Raw genomic sequence first — 7,165 nt, forward strand, 5'->3', positions numbered from 1 at the left:
TGAGGGGCTGAAACAAAGGTTGAGAAACAGAGGGGCTGAAACAGAGGGGCTGAAACAGAGGGGCTAAATCAGAGGGGCTGAAACAGAGGGCGAGAAACAGAGCGGCTGAAACAGAGGGCGAGAAACAGAGGGGCTGAAACAGAGGGCGAGAAACAGAGGGGCTGAAACAGAGGGGCTGAAACAGAAGGGCTGAAACAGAGGGGCTGAAACATAGGGCGAGAAACAGAAGGGCTGAATCAGAGGGGCTGAAACAGAGGGTGAGAAACAGAGGTGCTGAAACAGAGGGTGAGAAACAGAGGGCGAGAAACAGAGGGGCTGAAACAGAGGGGCTGAAACAGAGGGGCTGAAACAGAGGGGCTGATGCAGAGGGCGAGAAACAGAAGGGCTGAAATAGAATGGCTGGAACAGAGGGCGAGAAACAGAGGGGCTGAAACAGAGGGTGAGAAACAGAGGGCGAGAAACAGAGGGGCTGAAACAGAGGGGCTGAAACAGAGGGGCTGATGCAGAGGGCGAGAAACAGAGGGGCTGAAACAGGGCGAGAAACAGAGGGGCTGAAACAGAGGGCGAGAAACAGAGGGGCTGAAACAGAGGGCGAGAAACAGAGGGCGAGAAACAGAGGGACTGAAACAGAGGGGCTGAAAAAGAGGGGCTGAAACAGAGGGCGAGAAACAGAGGGGCTGAAACAGAGGGTGAGAAACAGAGGGGCTGAAACAGAGGGGCTGAAAAAGAGGGGCTGAAATAGAGGGCGAGAAACAGAGGGGCTGAATCAGAGGGTCTGAATCAGAGTGGCTGAAACAGAGGGGCTGAATCAGAGGGGCTGAAACAGAGGGCGAGAAACAGAGGGGCTGAAACAGAGGGCGGGAAACAGAGGGGCTGAAGCAGACGGCGAGAAACAGAGGGGCTGAAACAGAGGGGCTGAAACAGAGGGGCTGAATCAGAGGGGCTGATTCAGAGGGGCTGAAACAGAGGGGCTGAATCAGCGGGGCTGAAACAGAGGGCGAGAAACAGAGGGGCTGATACAGAGGGCGAGAAACAGAGGCGCAGAAACAGAGGGCGAGAAACAGAGGGGCTGAAACAGAGGGGCTGAAACAGAGGGCGAGAAACAGAGGGGCTGACACAGAGGGGCTGAAACAGAGGGGCTGAAACAGAGGGGCTGAAACAGAGGGCGAGAAACAGAGGGGCTGAAACAGAGGGCGAGAAACAGAGGGGCTGAAACAGTGGGCGAGAAACAGAGGGTCTGAAACAAAGGGGCTGGAACAGAGGGGCTGAAACAGAGGGGCTGAAACAGAGGGCGAGAAACAGAGGGGCTGAAACAGAGGGGCTGAATCAGAGGGGCTGAAACAGAGGGGCTGAAACAGAGGGCTAGAAACAGAGGGGCTGAAACAGAGGGCGAGAAACAGAGGGGCTGAAACAGAGGGGCTGAAACAGAGGGGCTGAAACGGAGGGGCTGAAACAGAGGGCGAGAAACAGAGGGGCTGAAACAGAGGGCGAGAAGCAGAGGGGCTGAAACAGAGGGGCTGAAACAGAAGGGCTGACACAGAGGGGCTGAAACAGAGTGCGAGAAACAGAGGGGCTGAATCAGAGGGGCTGAATCAGAGGGGCTGAAACAGAGGGGCTGAAACAGCGGGCGAGAAACAGAGGGCGAGAAACAGAGGGGCTGAAACAGAGGGGTGAAACAGAGGGGCTGAAATAGAGGGGCTGAAACAGAAGGGCTGACACAGAGGGGCTGAAACAGAGTGCGAGAAACAGAGGGGCTGAATCAGAGGGGCTGAATCAGAGGGGCTGAAACAGAGGGGCTGAAACAGCGGGCGAGAAACAGAGGGCGAAAAACAGAGGGGCCGAAACAGTGGGCGAGAAACAGAGGGGCTGAAACAGAGGGGCTGAAACAGAGGGGCTGAATCAGTGGGGCTGTAACAGAGGGGCTGAATCAGAGGGGCTGAATCAGAGGGCGAGAAACAGAGGGGCTGAAACAGAGGGGCTGAAAAAGAGGGGCTGAAACAGAGGGCGAGAAACAGAGGGGCTGAATCAGAGGGGCTGAATCAGAGGGGCTGAAACAGAGGGGCTGAATCAGAGGGGCTGAAACAGAGTGCCAGAAACAGAGGGGCTGAAACATAGGGCGGGAAACAGAGGGGCTGAAGCAGAGGGCGAGAAACAGAGGGGCTGAAACAGAGGGGCTGAAACAGAGGGGCTGAAACAGAGGGGCTGAATCAGAGGGGCTGATTCAGAGGGGCTGACACAGAGGGGCTGAATCAGCGGGGCTGAAACAGAGGGCGAGAAACAGAGGGGCTGAAACAGAGGGCGAGAAACAGAGGGGCTGAAACAGAGGGCGAGAAAGAGAGGGGCTGACACAGAAGGGCTGAATCAGAGGGGCTGAAACAGAGGGTGAGAAACAGAGGGCGAGAAACAGAGGGGCTGAAACAGAGGGGCTGAAAAAGAGGGGCTGAAACAGAGGGGCTGATGCAGAGGGCGAGAAACAGAAGGGCTGAAACAGAATGGCTGGAACAGAGGGCGAGAAACAGAGGGGCTGAAACAGAGGGTGAGAAACAGAGGGCGAGAAACAGAGGGGCTGAAACAGAGGGGCTGAAACAGAGGGGCTGAAACAGAGGGGCTGATGCAGAGGGCGAGAAACAGAGGGGCTGAAACAGAGGGCGAGAAACAGAGGGGCTGAAACAGAGGGCGAGAAACAGAGGGCGAGAAACAGAGGGACTGAAACAGAGGGGCTGAAAAAGACGGCGAGAAGCAGAGGGGCTGAAACAGAGGGGCTGAAACAGAAGGGCTGACACAGAGGGGCTGAAACAGAGTGCGAGAAACAGAGGGGCTGAATCAGAGGGGCTGAATCAGAGGGGCTGAAACAGAGGGGCTGAAACAGCGGGCGAGAAACAGAGGGCGAGAAACAGAGGGGCTGAAACAGAGGGGTGAAACAGAGGGGCTGAAACAGAGAGCCTGAAACAGAGGGCGAGAAACAGAGGGGCTAAAACAGAGGGCGAAAAACAGAGGGGCCGAAACAGTGGGCGAGAAACAGAGGGGCTGAAACAGAGGGGCTGAAACAGAGGGGCTGAAACAGAGGGGCTGAATCAGTGGGGCTGTAACAGAGGGGCTGAATCAGAGGGGCTGAATCAGAGGGCGAGAAACAGAGGTGCTGATACAGAGGGGCTGAAAAAGAGGGGCTGAAACAGAGGGCGAGAAACAGTGGGGCTGAATCAGAGGGGCTGAATCAGAGGAGCTGAAACAGAGGGGCTGAATCAGAGGGGCTGAAACAGAGTGCGAGAAACAGAGGGGCTGAAACATAGGGCGGGAAACAGAGGGGCTGAAGCAGAGGGCGAGAAACAGAGGGGCTGAAACAGAGGGGCTGAAACAGAGGGGCTGAAACAGAGGGGCTGAATCAGAGGGGCTGATTCAGAGGGGCTGAAACAGAGGGGCTGAATCAGCGGGGCTGAAACAGAGGGCGAGAAACAGAGGGGCTGAAACAGAAGGCGAGAAACAGAGGGGCTGAAACAGAGGGCGAGAAAGAGAGGGGCTGACACAGAGGGGCTGAAACAGAGGGGCTGAAACAGAGGGGCTGAATCAGTGGGGCTGTAACAGAGGGGCTGAATCAGAGGGGCTGAATCAGAGGGCGAGAAACAGAGGGGCTGATACAGAGGGGCTGAAAAAGAGGGGCTGAAACAGAGGGCGAGAAACAGAGGGGCTGAATCAGAGGGGCTGAATCAGAGGGGCTGAAACAGAGGGGCTGAATCAGAGGGGCTGAAACAGAGTGCGAGAAACAGAGGGGCTGAAACATAGGGCGGGAAACAGAGGGGCTGAAGCAGAGGGCGAGAAACAGAGGGGCTGAAACAGAGGGGCTGAAACAGAGGGGCTGAAACAGAGGGGCTGAATCAGAGGGGCTGATTCAGAGGGGCTGAAACAGAGGGGCTGAATCAGCGGGGCTGAAACAGAGGGCGAGAAACAGAGGGGCTGAAACAGAGGGAGAGAAAGAGAGGGGCTGACACAGAGGGGCTGAAACAGAGGGGCTGAAACAGAGGGCGAGAAACAGAGGGGCTGAAACAGAGGGTGAGAAACAGAGGGGCTGAAACAGTGGGCGAGAAACAGAGGGGCTGAAACAGAGGGGCTGGAACAGAGGGGCTGAAACAGAGGGGCTGAAACAGAGGGCGAGAAACAGAGGGGCTGAAACAGAGGGGCTGAATCAGAGGGGCTGAAACAGAGGGGCTGAAACAGAGGGCTAGAAACAGAGGGGCTGAAACAGAGGGCGAGAAACAGAGGGGCTGAAACAGAGGGGCTGAAACAGAGGGGCTGAAACAGAGGGCGAGAAACAGAGGGGCTGAAACAGAGGGCGAGAAGCAGAGGGGCTGAAACAGAGGAGCTGAAACAGAAGGGCTGAAACAGAGGGGCTGAAACAGAGGGCGAGAAACAGAGGGCCTGAATCAGAGGGGCTGAATCAGAGGGGCTGAAACAGAGGGGCTGAAACAGAGGGCGAGAAACAGAGGGGCTGAAACAGCGGGCGAGAAACAGAGGGCGAGAAACAGAGGGGCTGAAACAGAGGGGCTGAAACAGACGGGCTGAAACAGAGAGCCTGAAACAGAGGGCGAGAAACAGAGGGGCTGAAACAGAGGGCGAAAAACAGAGGGGCCGAAACAGAGGGCAAGAAACAGAGGGGGAGAAACCGAGGGCGAGAAACAGAGGGGCTGAATCAGAGGGGCTGAAACAGAGGGGCTGAAACAGAGGGGCTGAATCAGAGGGGATGAAACAGAGGGGCTGAATCAGAGGGGCTGAAACAGAGGGCGAGAAACAGAGGGGCTGAAACAGAGGGCGAGAAACAGAGGGGCTGAAACAGAGGGCGAGTAAGAGAGGGGCTGAAACAGAGGTCGAGAAACAGAGGTGCTGAAACAGAGGGCAAGAAAGAGTGGGGCTGAAACAGAGGGCGAGAAACAGAGGGGCTGAAACAGAGGGTGAGAAACAGAGGGGCTGAAACAGAGGGGCTGAAACAGAGGGTGAGAAACAGAGGGGCTGAAACAGAGGGCGAAAAACAGAGGGGCTGAAACAGAGGGCGAGAAACAGAGGTTGAGAAACAGAGGGGCTGAAACAGAGGGGCTGAAACAGAGGGGCTGAATCAGAGGGGCTGAAACAGAGGGGCTGAAACAGAGGGGCTGAAACAGAGGGCGAGAAACAGAGGGGCTGAAACAGAGGGGCTGAATCAGAGGGGCTGAAACAGAGGGGCTGAAACAGAGGGGCTGAAACAGAGGGGCTGAAACATAGGGCGAGAAACAGAGGGGCTGAAACAGAGGGCGAGAAGCAGAGGGGCTGAAACAGAGGGGCTGAAACAGAGGGGCTGAAACAGAGGGGCTGAATCAGTGGGGCTGAAACAGAGGGGTTGAATCAGAGGGGCTGAAACAGAGGGCGAGAAACAGAGGTGCTGAAACAAAGGGCGAGAAACAGAGGGGCTGAAACAGAGGGCGAGAAACAGAGGGGCTGAAACAGAGAGCGAGTAAGAGAGGGTCTGAAACAGAGGGGCTGAAACAGAGGGCGAGAAACAGAGGTGCTGAAACAGAGGGCGAGAAACAGAGGGGCTGAAACAGAGGGCGAGAAACAGAGGGGCTGAAACTGAGGGGCTGAAACAGAGGGTGCGAAACAGAGGGGCTGAAACAGAGGGCGAAAAACAGAGGGGCAGAAACAGAGGGCGAGAAACAGAGGGGCTGAAACAGAGGGGCTGAAACAGAGGGGCTGAATGAGAGGGGCTGAAACAGAGGGGCTGAAACAGAGGGGCTGAAACAGAGGGGCTGAATCAGAGGGGGTGATTCAGAGGTGCTGAAACAGAGGGGCTGAATCAGCGGGGCTGAAACAGAGGGCGAGAAACAGAGGGGCTGAAACAGAGGGCGAGAAACAGAGGGGCTGAAACAGAGGGGCTCCATCAGAGGGGCTGAAACAGAGGGGCTGAAACAGAGGGCGAGAAACAGAGGGGCTGATACAGAGGGGCTGAAACAGAGGGGCTGAATCAGAGGGGCTGATTCAGAGGGGCTGAAACAGAGGGGCTGAATCAGCGGGGCTGAAACAGAGGGCGAGAAACAGAGGGGCTGAAACAGAGGGCGAGAAACAGAGGGGCTGAAACAGAGGGTGAGAAAGAGAGGGGTTGACACAGAGGGGCTGAAACAGACGGGCTGAAACAGAGGGGCTGAAACAGAGGGCGAGAAACAGAGGGGCTGAAGAAGAGGGCGAGAAACAGAGGGGCTGAAACAGTGGGCGAGAAACAGAGTGGCTGAAACAGAGGGGCTGGAACAGAGGGGCTGAAACAGAGGGGCTGAATCAGAGGGGCTGAAACAGAGGGCGAGAAACAGAGGGGCTGAAACAAAGGGCGACAAAACAGAGGGGCTGAAACAGAGGGCGAGAAACAGAGGGGCTGAAACAGAGAGCGAGTAAGAGAGGGGCTGAAACAGAGGGGCTGAAACAGAGGGCGAGAAACAGAGGTGCTGAAACAGAGGGCGAGAAACAGAGGGGCTGAAACAGAGGGCGAGAAACAGAGGGGCTGAAACAGAGGGGCTGAAACAGAGGGTGAGAAACAGAGGGGCTTAAACAGAGGGCGAAAAACAGAGGGGCAGAAACAGAGGGCGAGAAACAGAGGGGTTGAAACAGAGGGGCTGAAAAAGAGGGGCTGAATGAGAGGGGCTGAAACAGAGGGGCTGAAACGGAGGGGCTGAATCAGAGGGGGTGATTCAGAGGTGCTGAAACAGAGGGGCTGAATCAGCGGGGCTGAAACAGAGGGCGCGAAACAGAGGGGCTGAAACAGAGGGGCTGAAACAGAGTGCGAGAAACAGAGAGGCTGAAACAGAGGGGCTGAATCAGAGGGGCTGAAACAGAGGGGCTGAAACAGAGGGTGAGAAACAGAGGGGCTGAAACAATGGGGCTGAAACAGAGGGGCTGAAACAGAGGGGCTGAATCACAGGGGCTGATTCAGAGGGGCTGAAACAGAGGGGCTGAATCAGCGGGGCTGAAACAGAGGGCGAGAAACAGAGGGGCTGAAACAAAGGGCGAGAAACAGAGGGGCTGAAACAGAGGGCGAGAAAGAGAGGGGCTGACACAGAGGGGCTGAAACAGAGGGGCTGAAAGAGAGGGGCTGAAACAGAGGGCGAGAAACAGAGGTGCTGAAACAGAGGGCGAGAAACAGAGGGGCTGAAAC

The sequence above is a fragment of the Chiloscyllium punctatum genome, chromosome 21 (assembly GCF_047496795.1).
Source record: "Chiloscyllium punctatum isolate Juve2018m chromosome 21, sChiPun1.3, whole genome shotgun sequence".
In the NCBI taxonomy this organism is placed as follows: Eukaryota; Metazoa; Chordata; class Chondrichthyes; order Orectolobiformes; family Hemiscylliidae; genus Chiloscyllium; species Chiloscyllium punctatum.